The sequence below is a fragment of the Diadema setosum genome, chromosome 17 (assembly GCF_964275005.1).
Source record: "Diadema setosum chromosome 17, eeDiaSeto1, whole genome shotgun sequence".
In the NCBI taxonomy this organism is placed as follows: domain Eukaryota; kingdom Metazoa; phylum Echinodermata; class Echinoidea; order Diadematoida; family Diadematidae; genus Diadema; species Diadema setosum.
Window position 1 is genome coordinate 16,677,767 of NC_092701.1, and position 20,185 is coordinate 16,697,951.

Genomic DNA, 20,185 nt, shown 5'->3' on the forward strand with positions numbered 1-20,185 from the left:
CTGGATGAAAAGACTACTATAGCTTGTGATGTCACACGAGTACAACGATATAAAGAAGGTTCATTTTGAAAATCCGAGAAATGAAATAAGGCTTCGTACTTTGGGAGGTTTGTTTTCCAAGCAAGAAATAAGATTTGTTTTTCCAAAGGTTCATTTAACCAAAAATAAAATAAAGGTGTGGTTGTCATCCTTGCTGGATAAAATTTGTGGTAAATTGTTATCTAGAGCTACATTTCCAATATAATCCATATACAGTATTGTACCACATGTGCTCCAGGTGGGGAGTTTTCCTGTGATATCCTTTGTGTGATTTTGTACGATATAGATATATCTATATATCTATATCTATATATCTATATATCTATATATCTATATATCTATATATCTATATCTATATCTATATCTATATCTATATCTATATATATATCTATATCTATATCTATATCTATATATATATATATGTTGCGAATTCACGTATTGGCTCCAATATAGCGAAGAATCAAGAAATAAACTAGTAATGCATTATTTCGCCAATAAGAATGAGTTTATTGAACAACTCAAATTTTCGGTGGCCTCCACCTTCTTCAGGAGTCTCGACGCGGAATGTCAATACCAAAACATAAATTGAACATGAAGAGCGCGCACCCATATACACAGAATTGGTTGCTATGAGAGTGCGTACCCTTTATTTCTTGATTATTTCTTTATTTACCCTTTATTTCTTGATTCTTCGCTATATATATATATATATATATATATATATATATATATATATATCTATATATATACACATACATGTACATATTTCTGGGTAATAGATTTATTTAATTCTTAGTTGAGCATCTCACCTGTCAGGTACCATTCCACTCGTTACATGTAAAGTTTTTGTTTGTGATTGCTACAATGTAGGTCACACACACACATTTACACATACAAACACACACACAGAAAAAAAAAGCATCAATTTCTGAGCCCTAGTTGTATTCAAATTTTAGTTGAGAATCACACCCGTCATGTGCCATTTGACCCATTGCATGGAAAGTTTCTCCATTTGTGATTGTTGGGTCACACACACACGCGCACACACACACACACACAAAAGCATCATAATTTCTGAGCCCTAGATGCATTAAAATATTAGTTGAGAATCACACCTGCCTGGTCCCAATAAGACTAAGAATTTCCCTGGAAATTCTCCCGCCTTCCCCCACCCCCCAATGAATTCAAATGCATAAGCCCAGTAATTAAATCTCATTCCAAAGAAACAATGTTCTTAACACATCGAGGACGAATCCCGAGTATACTCTGGCAGGGGTCTATGGAAAATGCGTGTTGCAGCAAAATCAAACCGTCCTCAACGGGTTAATACAGGATCTTCGGGAAGTTTTCTAATGTTTGTGGTCTAAACATATAACAAAACAAGCAGTCTCTATGACAGTTTTATTATCATTCCCTAACATAGACTGTTTGCACACACTAATAAACTAAGCACAAATCTGTATCATTTTGACTGAACCAGAAAATTAATTCTCCCTCCCACCCAAATAAAATATCTAAAACTACTAGTGTATTGAATATTTCCCTCGCCATGGCAGTAGACATGAAACTTAACAGAAGATAAATTGATATGTACAGTCAACCTTGCCTAAGTAGAATCTATTTGGACTAAAGAAAAAGCTTTGACTTAGAGAAAATTCAACTTATGAGGGATTAAAATCAATGGAATATGAAGAGAAGAGGACTTGAAAAGACCTTCGACTTCGGCGATTATTCGACTTATGTGATGTCGACTTAACCCTAACTAGGCCGGAGGGGGGCCTCCGAGGCCCCCCCCCTCGACGTTCTGCGCGATGTATCGCTAACGCGAAAAGCTATCGCCGCGACGTTTCATGACTTTTTTCTTTTGAGTCTCCCGCATCTTTTGACACCAAATTTGCAATGCCCGGGTGCGCGGTTCCGAAGTTGCGCATAAATATGTGCGTGTCAGACCAAAAATTGCTCAAAAACGTGAATTCGTGTACAATTTCAATGCAAACTGTGCTTACAGGCAAATTTCATAAAAGTATGATTATTTGGGGGTTTTATTGATTAAAATCAATTAATAACATATTTTCTTGATCGGAACAGTGTCGCGGACAAGTTTCATCGAAAAAACAATGAAAAACATAAAGTCGAAAAAACAGAGAAATACATAAGAAATTCAAAAAACAATAAAATACTTTAGAAATTTTTTCTGATGGCACAATCTTTTTCTCATATTTGCTTAGGACACTAAAAAGAACATTTGCACAAAAAATGTGCCCATTTTGAGCTCTATTTAGTGATTTATACCAAATTGTCTGATTTCATGCATCATTATGCATAAATTAGCATAATCTAGCATAAATGATAATTTTTTTAAAATTTAACTTTGTGATACTTTAGATTACATCATAGGCAATGTGTGTGCCAATTTTCGTCGCGATCGTGTGGTCGATGGCCGAGATCTGGAGGGGGGGGGGGGGGCCTGGGAGGGCCCCCCCCCCCCCCCGGCTCTATGATCTACCTAAATAGCCCGGCCTAGTTAGGGTTAAGCAAGGTTGACTGTATTACCTTATGAAAACAGCTCAATAATAATAAACGCATGAACATGGTATCCTAAGTTGGTAATCTTTTATTCTGCAATAGTTCGTAATTCACATGATAAACCTCTACGTGCACATGGAATAGGTTCTCGTGCTCTTTCACGGTGTATCCTCTTTCAGTTTGGTATTTTGATTTCTACTCAAAAGACTTTGAATTCAACTTTTTTTCCACAAGGAAATGTCAGCATGCTTCCTTAGGAAGAAAATATATGCTGGTCAGCCTGGTATATTGTTCATGATGACTAAATCTTCAATTGCACAACTCTCTCCATTCTGATCAGATGATTTCAGCCACAAGGATCTGCCACTGGGAATCGGGATTAGCCATCTGAATTAGCCATCCAGGATCAACCATCAGGATCAGCCATCAGGATTAGCAGTCCTCAAGCCAACCTTAGTGCCAAAGTCTAGCATCTCCAGTAATGTAATGCCTCAGCTGAAACTGTGAAAGGGGATCCCAGAAGAGATGAGATAAAAGTGAGATTAACCCTCTGTGAGGACAGTCTCTAATGGAAGAATGAACCCATTTGCTCTAAACATAAAATACAAAAAAAAAAAAAAAAAAAAAAAAAATCCCATAAAATACAACAGAAAAATTTTCAGACATCCTGACATTTATAGGAAAAAAACTCCAATAAGGCTAAGCAGTTGGTTTAGCTTGTTTGTTTTTGTTTTTTGTTTTGCTCAACATGACCAATTCCTTTCATGTTCTTTAGGCTGCTGTAGTAATTGGTAGGCACAATGTATCCAAAGATTGAACAACCACTCACTACTTGACACCTGTACAGAGGTCATGAATGGCTATCATTCCATCAGTATCCTCTCCACAAAGTCTATCATGAGTTTGACCTAAAGATATCCAGCCAGCATCACACGCCAATAAATAAATTGAACATGGTTAAACGGAATTCATGACACACACGGTATGTCCAAAGTCAATGTAACTTGACACAGAAATCGTTCTATTTCTTTTCTTATCATTACAGCCCGTAGCAATGAAATAATTCTTAATTTCCCAACTGGGCAATTGTGGTACTGTACGAGCTGAAATTTTCGCGTACAGATATTTTCGCGAATTGCTACTTGGAGGACATTTTCGCGTGTTGTTAATTTCGTGGTTGCGAGGGTCTAACTGAACTTAGCTATTAGTGCGTTGTTATTTTCGCGGTTCAAAGGCGATTTGCGAAATTCGCGAAAATAAAACCACCGCGAAAATTTCAGCTCGTACAGTATCTTCTTTCCTTATCATATCAAAGAAAATTCTACAAATGGGAAGTATTTGCATCACAACATGGATTTTCACGTGCATCAGATAGAAGTGGGTCCACAGTGCACATAGGCTTCAGTGAGAGAGTTCAAGAGGACAATGAATCATCACACACACAAGAATCATCCATGTTGGATAGCAGGACAAAATACTGTACGAGCTGAAATTTTCGCGTACAGATATTTTCACGAATTGCTACTAGGACATTTTCACGTGTTGTTAATTTCGCGGTTGCGAGGTCTAACTGTACTTATCTATTCGCACGTTGTTATTTTCGCGTGTTGTTATTTTCGCGGTTCAAAGGCGATTCGCGAAATTCGCGAAAATAAAACCACCGCGAAAATTTCAGCTCGTACAGTATTTGACTTTTCACAATCCTCCCTCCATAAAGCTGTGATTAGCATCTTCTTCCTCATTGTCAATCTATAGACTTCACATGAGCAATCCTGCTATTTACCTATCCCTTATCCTCTTTCAAATTCTACAACGTAACATGCCTTTTCTGAAGTCCCTTCTCTTTTGACCATTTCTCCAAACTGGACATAAGCATGATAACATTACCTTCTTTTTCCCAATTCTTCATTTAGATTCTTTCATTGTTATATTTGCAAAATTGCATCTTCTCCACAACAGCTACATTTAAAAAAGATACACAAAATCTGATAAATCTTATGTCATCTACTTTCAGCTCAGTCAGTTGTGCCAAGCTTACGTTCCAATTTTTTTGAAGGTTTCCATACTTTCATACCTAAATTTCAGACTTGCTAGCTTCCAAGATCATCTCCGAGTGATGTTAGTGTAGAATGTAATCTTGTGGCAATACCTGCCAAAAGACCAAGAACAATGGGAAGGAAAAGAGAGCAACAACAATCGGCCACAAGTAATACAAGCTTATATGTACACACACAGACATGCTATACATTTCCAATATATTGGAGACTTACTGATTGTGGTGCCCCTCAGAAGTATTGCGAAACGGGAAAATTTGGAATCACTCTGTGCCAACTCTTTTGTGGCTCTCATTTGGCAGAATCAAGCATCACTGGGGCACCACAAGTGAAAGTCAAGTAATGCAAATTATTCAAACTACTTACTAAGAAGCTTTGTAGTATATTCATATGATTGATGGAGCATAAGACTCGGGGAAAACTAAAAATGGGCATTAGTTTTACTTCGATGTCATAGAGCATATAAAACTGTCTATAATCGGCTGAGGGACAAGTTAACATGTGGAGTCCTTCCCTAACACACTGTATGTTTTTAACGGGCAGCAAATCTCATCATGCCAGTTACCTGTTTACTAACAGTCTTCACATTTCAGTTTTAACAGACTGACCTTTACCATTTCTCCAACATAAATCTCAGGATTTTAGAATCTACACAAATATTCGAATATTCATACAATATGTGAATTGTTAAGCCTTTCCATTAGAGATATACATCATGTACAAACCTTTGTCTTGGATATTTACTACAGACTACAAGGCAATAAGCATCTTGTTCACTCCTCTCTAAAATGCAACAAGCTGCATTACTATTTACATTTGCGATGATTCTTTCAATGCATACTTTATTGTCGGTTACATTTTTCATGTCATCATTTTCTTTGAACAACCACATCAAAGAGTATACCCATGGAAATTGTGCCATGCAGAACATCATAGTCACTCTCATACTTGCCAACCTTAAGAAATAAGAAATAGGGACAATTTGGAGTACTACCTTTACGAAAGAGGGACATTCTTGAATTTCCTATTCATTACATTTTACATTATACAGATTTTGGGGAAAAAATATGGACAAAAAACAAAACAAAACCCAAAGATGGCACTTATTAACTGCCAAAAATAAGGAATGTCCCAAATAAAAAGGGACAGTTTGCGAGTATGGACTCTACTTAGTGGGGTTTTACCTGTTGTTTACATGTTGTCTTTGCCATGATTGATGGGAATTACCAGCAATAGTTGGAAAATGGAGACTCTCTGGACTAATTCACATTAACTCACTGTGATGATGTTACTGTGATGATAGAAATACAGCGCCACTGAGGGGTGTTGATGTTTCCTGCCTACCACCAGTCTGAAAGGGAGACTAAAATGTAGAGGGTGTATGAAGGGACGGGAGGAAGAAGAGTGAGAGGGGATAGACAGAAGGGATGACAAATGTGGAAGGGAAGAGGGAAGAACCAATGAATTATATGCACGAAACATAGAGACGTAATGTATCAAGTTCTGCGAAGCCATCAATGTTTACATGGAGAATGAATAACGCTGATACAGAGCCAAGTTCAATTTGGCAGGTAAGAGTGGCATAGCATTTGTTGATCGTACAGTAACACAAGGCAACGCTGGAAACTTTAACAATACCGCAAGATGAAAGTAATAGACACAATAGCAAAGGTGTGAGTTTAAATCTGGAGTAGAGTTTGGAGAGCTTGGCATCATGTTCACCATGTATCAGGACGACAACTATGTTGCCAACAATGTTCATCTTCATGGGATTTTCAGAGAGATTCCCATTGCATTGTGCAAGTCATCATCTACAGGTCAACCATGATGCCTTGCTATAAGAAATAATATCAAAGTTCAGGTCAAAGGTCAGAACTTATCAATTACAATCACTGTGAGCAACTTTGCTTGAAATCAAAGACGATGCTCAACTAAGCCACATACCTAGCCTTGTTATCAGACCTTTCAGTAATGCAGTGTTACAAGGATGTGGAGTGTAGAGACAGGCCAGCATATGACCCTAAGGCAATAGGGACACATAGTGTGTGTTAACTGTACAACTGATTACAGGACATTCAACAACTAAACTACTTTTAAGCGGGTAACTTTTATATCACATGAAAATCAACTTTGACTTAAATTTCTTTGATTCCTCAACCAAAGGAGCATTATCAATATTATACATATGGGGGACACTGCCGATAACACTAGCAATGTGATAAGCTCTAGCTACCACAACTGCCATTTGTATGAAATCATCAATAATAATTGCTATTTCCTGTCTTATCACCATTTGAATTGTAATTGCAAATCTACCTGTGTAGATGAATGCAAAGCCAGCTGCAAAAGATTAAGGATGCATACCGCTGAACAGTAGCACAAGACTTTGCAGTCGTTGCCAAAGGAACAAAGAATGAAGTCATTTTGTCACTCAAGTCACATGGTTTATGGTCAGCGAAGAATTTGAAGTGAACACATAGCTCAATTGATGCTCCCTTACACAGAGCACATGGCATGCCAAATAGGTAAATTACCTCAGAGTCTATAATTTCTGCTGCACATCATCCCATCAGTTCAGGTTTAGCAGCTTTGGCATCCTGTAGGAATAAATATACATTCATTTAAGTATACTCCCGATAACATCCCAATAAACCACTCTGGCAAAAACTCAAATTTGCCAGATACTGCATTACATACTGACAATAAGTATCTCACCTCTCATTCCCAAAAGACGAAATTGATTTTGATGTATCATGCATTTTACAAGGACCAAGCAAAAGTATACTGAAGACATTTTTCACCAGCAATGGCAAATTATACTGGTACATGTATATCATGCAGGTGTATGACCTCAGAGACTTTTGTGACATCAGTGTTCAGGTGGATCACTCGTAACTATGGCTCATCACTGGTCATTCGCTCATTACTCATGATTCAGTTTTAACAATCAGCTAATGCAAAATAAAAACATCAAAGTAAAACTCAACAGGACTTATATATAGAATTATTCCATTCAAAGATGGCACTTGACATTACAATGAGATGCTATGTATTATGATGACTCAGTGCCCCTATTGTTTCTCATTGGGGTATAGCACTGGAAGAAATTTCCCCTAGCATTTTGAATTACATCCATTCCCATTGGACAACTTCAATCACTGTATGCCACACTATAATAACAGTTCATTATCATATGCAAAGACACAGGCTCTGTATCAGTTTTCATTTTAAGCTACCCCACCCTTTTCCTGAATAAGGTTACGATTAACATGAAAGAAATGCACAAAGAACTAAGTACAAAGTGCTTAACCACTTTTGCCTGGTTTTGAGGTATGGATAATACACTTTATCAGCACAATGTAAATATGCAAAGAGAAAAACTAATTGTTTGAGGTAGTTGTTTTCTTTTCTTTCTATTCTTTTGACTGCATGCTCCCCTTTGCAAAGTTACGGGAAGGTGTTATTTCAGGAAAGTGTGTTGTGCAGTATTACATGTACATAAAAAGCTGTAAGAAAGCAACGTTCATATCAGTAAATTGGTTTGCTTTTCACTCATACTACAGACTTGATCCTCAATGCTTACCTTCTGCATACCACCTTCTTGACCTCTGGCAGAATGCATATATTGTCCAAGAAATTCTTGCATGAAGAAACCTGTGGTTTAAACAGGTACAAAGACATGAAGAACCATAATTTCGAACCAAAACAATCTGCATAGCATTTGTTGCATCTAGTCACATGATTCAACAGAGCTCAGATAAATGAGGGTAAAACGAAAATAATCACCTTAGTTTCATACGGGGACATTCGATGATTTCATCATTGCTCTGCTGCTTATAAGTATAATAATAAATATTCTTTTATATATCTTTTTATAAAGCATATCTCAAAGATGATACTGAGCAATGTGCTCTACAGAGTAAAACTGCTTCAAAGAGGAGCTCAAAAAGAATACAAGTGCTGCTTTTGAGATGTAGAGTGGAGTCTTGCACTTTTCGATTGCTGGAAAGCTCTTAGCTGTGAACAAGGTAATCATCAACGGCACCACTGCTACCATCCCCGAGTCACACTGTGTTGTTTTCATCAGATTACCTTTGTCTGCTCAAGCGCATAATGTAACTCTTAAATGGCTTTTAATACATGCACAAGAAAATTTAAAAGGCACCTGCTCTATAAGAACATCTGTTCAAAAGAACTTCCAATAGCTTTAATCTTGCCTTTTTGTATAAACACGGTCTCTAATGCTTACCTTCTTCATACCGGATCACTTTTTTGACCCTGGCAAAAATGTGTATCATCTGAGAAGCTCTCGCATGCAGAAACCTATGGTTTAAACAAGTACCAAGACACAAAGCATGTAACTTGAAACCAAAATAATTCAATATTGTTTATTTATCCAATAGGAGGATTCCACAGAGCTCAGATAAAATGAGGGTATAACGAAAATAATCATCTCAGTTTCATACGGGGACATTCGATGATTTCATCATTGCTCTGCTGCTTATAAAAATAACAGGAATAGCTAAGTCTTACACAGCACATTGCAAATATTACGATACTAATCAATGCGCTTTGCACAGTGAAATCGTCTCTATGATGAGCTCAAGAACGATATGAGAACCGCTTATAAGTCATATCTTGCACTTGCCCGACACTATAAAATGGTCTCGGTTGTGAATAGAATAACTGTCAATTGCACTACTGCTAACATCCCACCTACATGACTCTAGCAAATTTTATGGAACTTGAATTTTGTAATGTGAAATTTTATATAAACATTGCCAGTAACATTCTTACCTTTTTGTTTTTACTGGTTTCATATTGTACAACTCTCTTACATTCACTGACATATCCGTCATGGAAATCAGAAAACAGTACAAATACAAACCTCCACTTCGTCATGAATCATCTGTTTTATGACTTCCATGACTTTCATCAAGACTTACTGCATCAAAGTTGCAAACTGTTTGCAGAACCTTTAGTATTACATGTTTAATTTCAACACATCTTGTCAAACCTAGTGTCTGACTTGCACTTACTATATTCTTTGCTGCTCAAAGTCTCAGCCATCAAAGGAAAGCCTACTCTGGCTATCTTGCTCACTGCATCAATCCTGCATGGAAAGATCCAACATTACACTGACATAATAACATGGCATTAAACATATCATCATATAACAAATGTTATGCCACAACAATATTATTCTGAACTGCAATTACATGCAGTGTACATTTACAATCTACCTTGTAGATGGTCGTAACAGCTTCCAACCAACTCCACCCCCCCCCCAAAAAAAAAACAAAAACAAAACAAAAATAAACTCAGCCCCCTGATATTGCAACAGCTCAGAGGGACCCCAAATCTGAAATAGGAATGATTTGTTGGGGAATGAGAAGACAGACTCTGGTAATGAGGAACAAACTGAACTCACTGTAAAGTGGCCATCAGATAGAGCTAATACATTCTGGCATCATCTTGCCTTCATTGAATAATGTGCGGATCACACTATCATCCTCTGACCACGTATCAAAGCTCTGATGTGTACATCAATCTGACACTGAGTACACCAATTTGGCACAGTGCATACCCTCATTAATGGTGTGTCCAGACACAAGTCCTTTGTCTGTGCATGACAACACTGGGACTTGCCAAGGAAGGATACAAATCTGTGAGAATATGTATGCCAACACTAACATTAATCGAGTCTACACACTAGCCCCATGTTTGCAAACACGAGCTGTGTGTTCATGTATGCCTTCACTTTACAAAAGCCTTGCAGTCTTGATTTTCTTATACTACAGCTATGGTAACTACAACCTCACATCTAAAAAAATGACTTTGTGGAGTTACTGCTTAGAATGACAGATATAAAGATGAAATTCTGTAAACATGCGGATTTTGAATTTCTTTACAAACTAGTTATTTAATCTAGGCACTTTTTTGAGGTTCAACTTGATTGGTGCTACACTTCTAAAAGAGTGCCACACTTCTAAAAGAGTGCAATGGGGTAGCGTTATACTGAAGTCAGGTTTATATACTGAACAGTGTGTGACATATATGACAAGGGTAGAGAGAGGTAAATGTGGAAGAAGATGACGTGTTACTCACCAAGGAGGTGTGGTCACTTAATTATGTTGGACACACCCCTCTCCCGCCGTTCTGAATAAGAGAAAACAGGCCAACATTCCTTGAATATGGCAACAAGTAATGCTGCTCATTTGCTAAGCTTTGAATAAATAAGTGAAGCATCAGCTAGGAGCGAAAGACATGAGAGCAAAAAATGTCGTCATGCTATGTTCGGCTGAACTATGCAATCATCATTACTTCACTGCAGCCACTAACAAGCTCATGAGTGGGATTATCAAAACAACAGATGCTGTAAAAGTGGAAATTTTCACATAAGTATTCTTTCATGCTTAGCTGGGTAAGATGAATTTCACAAGATTTCAGTTCCACTGTATGAAACATATTAAGTGCTACATGTAACGGGCAAAAATATTTGTGCGCTTCTATTTTTGCACTAGTTACTAGTCACAGGAAATTCACAAAAATTTCCATTTTCACAGTAATGTATGTCTGATGTGTTACATTGTAATGACAAGCTGTGAGCACCAAATGGGATACAGTTTGGAGTCTCTGAAATTCATCAAGATTACATCAAATCGTGGAACTGATAATCATTTCACACTTTTTTTTTTTTAATTGATCTAATGAATGCTTGTCACATGACAAGCTTACCTTTTTGAAACTGTCCTGAACATGACCAACAGCAAGGGGACCAAAACAAAGCCAACCTGTAGATCGAGAAAAGTGTTTTAAATATCATGTCCCAAGAAATAGTCTAAGTTTAACTTATTTCACTGTTTTCAGGCTCCTCTTACAAGACTCAACAGTGTTAACTGGCTTGCCAGCTTTCCTAGTTGACTAACAGGAACAATTCACATGACTCAAAAAGAAATGGTACAGGTGACTCCCATTAGAGCAAACTCCTTGGGAGTAGCATATTTTGTTGTTGTTACATCAAAATTTTGTAATATTGAAATTTCATTACATCGAAAGGCAATCTTACATCACATACTTCGATAATTATTATTTTGGGACCTCAATTTTTACTTTGTTGCAACAAAATTTTCTTATTATCACGTTTGTTGTAGAGGGAGCGTCCTGTATATCCAGACTGCACTCAACCAAGGTGTCAAGGCACGAAAGTTTCAAGGGTTTGATCATGGAAACCAATGATTCAGCTAGGAGCGAAAGACTTAAATGCATCAAGTGTCTTCACAGAAGTTCTGTTGAACTATGAAATCATCACTATCATTGGTCACCGATCAAATGAACCTGAAAACTTTTTCAATAACTGACAATGGTGAAAGTATGTCATATTACTGAAAACACAACTGATTTATAGTTTCTGTCACCAGCTTATCATTAAACAGCAGAATAAGCCATTAGTACTGCTGATGATCTTGATGACTCTCTATGAACCATGCATCTATTTTGCATGTTGAAATCTTGCAAGATCAAGGGATGAGGTAAAAAACTTGCCTTTCTGAGTAGGCTCCAGAAAACTTCTTGGAAAGGGAATTGCAAATACATCGTATCTGTGGGGGAACAAATGGATAAAGGATTTTTCAGTGAGCAGTTCATCACAGATACCCAGATGCTTTTATCGATTTATCTTGACAAATCACAGGCATGCTCAAAAAAAAAAAAAAAAAAGGATATATAAGTATTTCCTGACAACCATATCATGTTATGTATCAAGGCTTAAAGATAATAAAAAGTTTTGGTACCTCAAAAGTTTCCCTGAATTTTTGTGTTTCAGGTTAAAGTACCTTTCATATAACTAACACTGTGAGACTTACGCGCCCAAAAGTGCTCTCATTTCTTAGTAATCATGCAATTAACTGCGACCAGCAGCCCCATACGCATAGCGTAATGGGGCTTTGCGTTGTAGCATTCAGGATCATGACAGATTTAGTATCGCGGGTAAATATCAACTCAAAATCCAAAAAATTCTTCAATTTGAAGACTTACCAATTAAGTTGAAGTCTTGAAAACAGGCTTCGGACAATGTTTGGTTCTGCCAATAGTCCCTTTCTGTTCGAATTGATGACTGAATGTGACTCTGTCGAGAGGACCTTGGGAGAGCTACATACACTGATTACTACGGCCAGCGCATACGCACACATCACATGCGAACAAATTTCAAATCCATGAACGGATAAGATGTTTGTGTGGGCATGCGCTGGCCGTCAATTCAGTGTAGCTCTCCCAAGGTCCTCTCGACCGAGTCACATTCAGTCATCAATTCAAACAGAAAGGGACTATTGGCAAAACCAAACGTTGCCCGAAGCCTGTTTTCAATACTTAAACTTAACTGGTAAGTCTTCAAATTGAAGAATTTAAGTTGATATTTACCCGCGATACTAAATCTGTCATGATCCTGTAAGCTACAATGCGAAGCCCCATTTAGCTATGCGTCGCAGTTATCATGCAATAATGGTTTCGTACAATACGTGTACTACCTCGCCGCCGTACGGCGGCGGCTCTGGTACGAAACCATTATTGCATGATTACTAAGACATGAGAGCACTTTGGGGCGAGTAAGTCTCACAGTGTTAGTTATATGAAAGGTACTTTAACCTGAAACACAAACTAAGACAAGGAAATTCAGGGAAACTTTTGAGGTAATACCAAAACTTTATATTATCTTTAAACTATTTCCATTCTAGAAAGAAAGAAAAAAGACTTGTCTCGGTTAGGATTACAATCCTGGAAATAATTCACAAATTTGATAAAGCAGGCTTTAAACACAGCACAAACAGCTCCCAATGATAAGAATGGTTTGCAAGTTGCCATACATGCAAAATGAACCATGAACAGCCAAACTTCCCTTTTCTCACGAAAAATGATTGTCAAGTTGCTGCAATATGTGGTTATATATTACTGGTGCACACTAAAGACTAGTCTACCAAACATTTCAAGGGCTAAGATGCTCACAAATAGTTACATTTCTGAGCAGAAATGTCTGCAACATGGGGATTTGTTTTTTCTCCACAGGACCAGAGGGATTACGCTCGAGTTTTCAGGTATTTCAGAGATCTTGGTGGTTGTACGTCATCATTCTGATTCAAGAGTAGCAAATACAGGAAGAAATCATCATTCAATACTGATGAGAACTCCTGGGTAATCTTCAGGTTGTGCAGTGCATAATTTACAAGCACGAATCATTTTTGTTTTTGCTTGGAGCAAGAAAATGTGTACTACAAGTTCATGCAAGCCTTACCAGCCCTGAGGCAATTTCAAAAAACTCTTGATATGAATGAACTCCACATGCACATAAATGACTACTTGCAAAACCTGCTCTAGTAGGCAAAGTGACACATTTTAAGTCCGACAACTAAAGCAAACTTGGTTGTAACTCACCCATAAAACAGTGAAAATTTCACCCAGATGAACCCCTCCCACTATGCATAGGAATAACTGTCAACATGAAATTTCATGCACATTATGGTGAGCTTAGATTACAATGGGTTTTTTTTTCTTTTTCTTTAAAAAAAAAAAAAAAAAAGCCTTGTTCATGCTGTGCTAATGATTCATATTCCTGACCCATACAACATGACAAGTGTAGCTTGTTTCTCCAACATGAGTAACATGATCACAATGTTTTACTTTCCTGCTAAGACTCTGTACTTGTGGTTGATTTTTAAACCAGTATATATACTTTTCTTTCGTTTTCTTAGTTTTCTCCAGTTTTACTTCAAGAAAATGCTCACATTAAAAGAGCATTTCTAAAAAGTAGCTTTCTGCTTATGGGCACATTTCAATGCATTATTAAACACACTTACTTTTGCTTTTTGGCTTAAACCAACTTGTTTCCCTGTAAAGATATCAAGATTTTAAACATCTCTTTAATTCTAATCATTCAGACATCACACAAGAGGACTGCTGATTTCATAGTCTGCATCAGTCCGCCCTAGTCGCTACACTGTGTATATAATCACAAAAACATCATATACAATAATGTAGGCTCATCACATACAGACATTCACAAGAAACCATTTTCACAAGAGAAGGGACTATTTCACACTATAATGACCTACTAAGTACTTGATAAATCATCTACTAAAACAAGTTCATTCTTTGCAGGTCTACAAAATTGTTTTCAGATTGTTACGTCAATAGTGCGACTGACTGCTCTTTGAAATACATCACACTCTAACAAGTTGATGTGCAAACTCATTTTGATCTGAAAGAGAAACTGCTTCATCTTGTTACCAGCACACTCTGTTAATAGATGTACTCACTTTGTTAATACATGTACTCACCATGTGTAATCAGCACAAAGCGCAGTGAATGTTGGTCCTAATCAAAGAGAACACATGCAGACAAGATCTCATAATGCCATTCAATAATTGCAAAAAGGGAGACATACAAAATTTAGGCAGTGTAAGCAGGAACTTGTTATCTGTATCAGTCCGCCCTAGTCGCTACACTGTGTATATAATCACAAAAATATCATATACAATAATGTAGGCTCATCACATACAGATAAATCCACAAAGCACTACTCACAATGCTAACAAAATGTAATACTCCAATGATAGGGTACAAAAGAAAAGAATGACATGGTTCTTCCTTGAAGTTGCGCACAACTGTGTGACAACAGATATTCTAGTCAAATTTTTCTGTCTGACATAGATCCCTGAAAACAATGCACATTATAAAGAGTGATCATGCTATTTATCCAAGTATCACCAGCTTTGTGATCTTTCTGTCACACCACACCAACTGTTCATATCAAATGAAATATGTCAGGACCAGGTGAAGTGCGACTCAGTCTACATCTAATTACTACGGACAATATACTGTTTTCCTCTCATGGAGAGAAAACTGAATTTAAAAAAATCTCAGGATAAAGGAAGTCTTGATTGGTTTATTACACATCATTTTAAATGTTTGCTACTTTACTATTCACAACATGGTCAAGGACAACAATGAATAATCCATCATATCTTATGATGCATTAAAAAAATGGTAAAACAATGTTGGGTTTGCTTTTCATACCATCTGTCATGTTCCTCATTTTGCTGTTACAGTCCTGAAAAGCAGCACCCTATTAAGAAATAAATCAAAAGAAGTATTAACTCCAAAGTGCACTCACTAACAGACAGACAACAGTTCATTTATTCTGACAGGTCTGTATCAGTCCGCCCTAGTCGCTACACTGTGTATATAATCACAGAGATCATATCCAATAATGTAGGCTCATCACATACAGACCATTTTCTTGTAAGGGGATGCCATTACTGACAATGTTCACCACATCCCAGAATGCAGATAATCCTCAATTAAGCCCCACAAAAAGTTGTAATCAGGAGTCAAACGTATAGAGGAACAACACCACCCAAAGGATTTGCAACATCCATGCATCAGATGCTTCTGGCCATTAAAATATCTGTAATGTTAATGTAAAGATGAAGCTTGACTGAGTGAACAGTCCAAACATGCTATGAATATTTTCAGCACATTATTCAATCATTACAGATAGAAAATAAAATAAATAAATCATACATCTCACTAACAAATGAACTACAAAACAACAAGATCTGGAGCTGAAATACTACCACAAACAGGTTTAAATAAAGGCAGATGATGAAGAGTCTAAAATTGTGATCAAATTAAGTCAATTATCTTTAAATAGTAGTACAAGTGGATGTTAATGAAGACTTTTCGTTTCATAATTACCTTGTGCAAGTATGGAGCGGTAGATACAACCTAGAGCTAAACATCATGTTGGTTTTTCAGTCCATCTTGCCTATGAAAAGATAAACAGGAAATCAAATCAACCTTTGTGCAGATAAAGTAACATGCCAGATGGAATAATGCATTACCCTTGTACTATATGTTGTGTGGAAGTGTGCCTCTCAGCGATCTTGGTGATTAATTGTCATCACTCACTGTCAAGAGTAGCAAATACTGTCATCACAGATACACTGCCTTCCACACAGAGATTTAAATAATTTTATTTTGTCAATGTGGATACACCAACACAAACATTATGCTGCAGAGGAGAAAGCCAGGCCTATCATGTGCAAAGCATCTTGAAATGGGCTAGTTGTAGCATGCATTATCTTTCTTTCTTTTAACTCTTAGATCATTCAAACATGATCTCTTTTTGACATGTGGAAGAGAAGTAATGAATTTTCATTTTAAGCCTCAAGAAAAATGCAGCAGGTAGTTCTAAGTCAGCAAGAAGATATCCCAGGAATCCTATACTCTCTATCACCTCACATAGAAGTATTTAGTATGATCACACCTAATTCACACGTTGATCTGGGGCCTGTTGCTGGAAAGTTACCATAATTGTAACTTTTATGCAAAGGGTCCCCGAATGTTTGCTACTTTACTATTCACAACATGGTCAAGGACAACAATGAATAATCCATCATATCTTATGATTCATTAAAAAAAATTGTATAACAATGTTGGTTTTGCTTTTCATACCATCTGTCATGTTCCTCATTTTGCTGTTACAGTCCTGCAAAGCAGCACCCTGTTAAGAAATAAATCAAAAGAAGTATTAACTCCAAAGTGCACTCACTAACAGACAGACAACAGTTCATTTATTCTGACAGGTCTGTATCAGTCCGCCCTAGTCGCTACACTGTGTATATAATCACAGAGATCATATTCAATAATGTAGGCTCATCACATACAGACCATTTTGTTGTAAGAGGATGCCATTACTGACAATGTTCACTGCATCCCAGAATGCAGGTAATCCTCAATGAAGTCTCACACAAAGTTGTTATCATGAGTCAAACAAAGGAAACACAGCACCCAAAGAATTTGTAACATCCATGTATCAGATGCTTCTGGCTACTTAAATGTCTTAAATATTAACACAAAGATGAAACTTGATTGAGTGAACAGTCCCCACATGCTATGAATATTTTTATTAATTACTGCAGAAAAAAAAAATCACACATTACTCAATCACACCGAACTGCAAGAGAAGAATTGGAGCTAAAATACTACCACATACAGGTTTATAATGGCAGAGGATGCCAAGTCTAAAATTGTGATCAAATTAGGTCACTAATCTTTGAATTGTAGTAAAAGTGGATGTTAATGAAGACTTCCGATTCCATAATTACCTTGTGCAAGTACAGAGTGGTAGATACAACCTAGAGCTAAACATCATGTTGGTTTTTCAGTCCATCTTGCCTATGAAAAGATAAACAGGAAATCAAATCAACCTTTGTGCAGATAAAGTAACATGTCAGAAGGAATAAAGCATAACTCTTCTACCATATGCTGTGGGGAAGCGTGAATCTCAGCGATCTTGGTGATTAATTGTCATCACTCACTGTCAAGAGTAGCAAATACACTCATCACAGATACACTGCCTTCCACACAGAGATTTAAATAAATTTATTTTGTCAATGTGGATACACCAACACAAACATTATGCTGCAGAGGAAAAAGCCATGTCTATCATGTGCAAAGCATCTTGAAATGGGCTAGTTGTAGCATGCATTATCTTTCTTTCTTTTAACTCTTAAATCATTCAAACACGAGCTCTTTTTGACATGTGGAAGAGAAGTAATGAATTTTCATTTTAAGCCTCAAGAAAAATGCAGCAGGTAGTTCTAAGTCAGCAAGAAGATATCCCAGGAATCCTATACTCTCTATCACCTCACATAGAAGTATTTAGTATGATCACACCTAATTCACACGCTGATCTGGGGCCTGTTGCTGGAAAGTTACCATAATTGTAACTTTTATGCAAAGGGTCCCCGAATGTTTGCTACTTTACTATTCACAACATGGTCAAGGACAACAATGAATAATCCATCATATCTTATGATTCATTAAAAAAATTGTATAACAATGTTGGTTTTGCTTTTCATACCATCTGTCATGTTCCTCATTTTGCTGTTACAGTCCTGAAAAGCAGCACCCTGTTAAGAAATAAATCAAAAGAAGTATTAACTCCAAAGTGTACTCATCAACAGACAGACAACAGTTCATTTATTCTGACAGGTCTGTATCAGTCCGCCCTAGTCGCTACACTGTGTATATAATCACAGAGATCATATTCAATAATGTAGGCTCATCACATACAGACCATTTTGTTGTAAGAGGATGCCATTACTGACAATGTTCACTGCATCCCAGAATGCAGGTAATCCTTAATGAAGTCCCACACAAAGTTGTTATCATGAGTCAAACAAAGGAAACACAGCACCCAAAGAATTTGTAACATCCATGTATCAGATGCTTCTGGCTACTTAAATGTCTTAAATATTAACACAAAGATGAAACTTGATTGAGTGAACAGTCCCCACATGCTATGAATATTTTTATCAATTACTGCAGAAAAAAAAAATCACACATTACTCAATCACACCAAACTGCAAGAGAAGAATTGGAGCTAAAATACTACCACATACAGGTTTATAATGGCAGAGGATGCCAAGTCTAAAATTGTGATCAAATTAGGTCACTAATCTTTGAATTGTAGTAAAAGTGGGTGTTAATGAAGACTTCTGATTCCATAATTACCATGTGCAAGTACAGAGTGGTAGATACAACCCAGAGCTCTACATCATGTTGGTTTTTCAGTCCATCTTGCCTATGAAAAGATAAACAGGAAATCAAATCAAACTTTGTGCAGATAAAGTAACATGTCAGAAGGAATAAAGCATTACTCTTCTACCATATGCTGTGGGGAAGCGTGAATCGCAGCGATCTTGGTGATTAATTGTCATCACTCACTGTCAAGAGTAGCAAATACTGTCATCACAGATACACTGCCTTCCACACTAAGATTTAAATAAATGTATTTTGTTAATGTGGATACACCAACACAAACATTATGCTGCAGAGGAAAAAGCCATGCCTATCATGTGCAAAGCATCTTGAAATGGGCTAGTTGTAGCATGCATTATCTTTCTTTCTTTTAACTCTTAAATCATTCAAACACGATCTCTTTTTGACATGTGGAAGAGAAGTAATGAATTTTCATTTTAAGCCTCAAGAAAAATGCAGCAGGTAGTTCTAAGTCAGCAAGAAGATATCCCAGGAATCCTATACTCTCTTTTACCTCACATAGAAGTATTTAGTATGGTCATACCTAATTCACACGCTGATCTGGGGCCCGTTGCTAGAAAGTTACCATAATTGTAACTTTTATGCAACGGGCCCCTGATGAAATAAGTCACCTGCATTCAAAGCTTGTGGAAAGTACAAGAGCTTCCATCAAATGGGCCCCATTGTACTAAACAAAATAATCTTTACCACAGGCTGAGAGTTGTAGAAACATGGAGAAATTTTGAAGAGCTTGCTTCACACAAACATTGTCTATTTAAAAAGAGAATCATCTGTATTGAAAATTGTTTATTGTATTAATGAAGCACATACTGACCCATGTGAGTGATCCACTAAGTGATCTATCAGCCATTGGGTGGAAGAATAGTCACCATCTCAAAGACTGCAGCACCTGTGAGAAAACACTGAAATTACTTCACTGAAACACTTTCAATTGAAAAGTGGAC

At 37.0% G+C, this 20,185-nt stretch overlaps 6 non-coding genes across 6 annotated transcripts; all 6 read right to left on the reverse strand.

The window, feature by feature from the left end:
• Window positions 1-10,859: 10,859 nt before the first annotated feature.
• LOC140241302 (small nucleolar RNA snR60/Z15/Z230/Z193/J17) lies at window positions 10,860-10,948 on the reverse strand. The gene has a single exon (XR_011902077.1). It is a non-coding gene; the product is annotated as a small nucleolar RNA snR60/Z15/Z230/Z193/J17 (small nucleolar RNA).
• Window positions 10,949-11,851: 903 nt separating this feature from the next.
• Window positions 11,852-11,940, reverse strand: LOC140241301 (small nucleolar RNA snR60/Z15/Z230/Z193/J17). The gene has a single exon (XR_011902076.1). It is a non-coding gene; the product is annotated as a small nucleolar RNA snR60/Z15/Z230/Z193/J17 (small nucleolar RNA).
• A 1,772-nt stretch (window positions 11,941-13,712) lies between these two features.
• LOC140241297 (small nucleolar RNA SNORD24) lies at window positions 13,713-13,791 on the reverse strand. The gene has a single exon (XR_011902072.1). It is a non-coding gene; the product is annotated as a small nucleolar RNA SNORD24 (small nucleolar RNA).
• Window positions 13,792-16,545: 2,754 nt separating this feature from the next.
• LOC140241295 (small nucleolar RNA SNORD24) lies at window positions 16,546-16,616 on the reverse strand. The gene has a single exon (XR_011902070.1). It is a non-coding gene; the product is annotated as a small nucleolar RNA SNORD24 (small nucleolar RNA).
• A 1,341-nt stretch (window positions 16,617-17,957) lies between these two features.
• LOC140241307 (small nucleolar RNA SNORD24) lies at window positions 17,958-18,028 on the reverse strand. Its single transcript, XR_011902082.1, has one exon. It is a non-coding gene; the product is annotated as a small nucleolar RNA SNORD24 (small nucleolar RNA).
• Window positions 18,029-19,368: 1,340 nt separating this feature from the next.
• Window positions 19,369-19,439, reverse strand: LOC140241296 (small nucleolar RNA SNORD24). The gene has a single exon (XR_011902071.1). It is a non-coding gene; the product is annotated as a small nucleolar RNA SNORD24 (small nucleolar RNA).
• Between the last annotated feature and the right edge of the window lie 746 nt (window positions 19,440-20,185).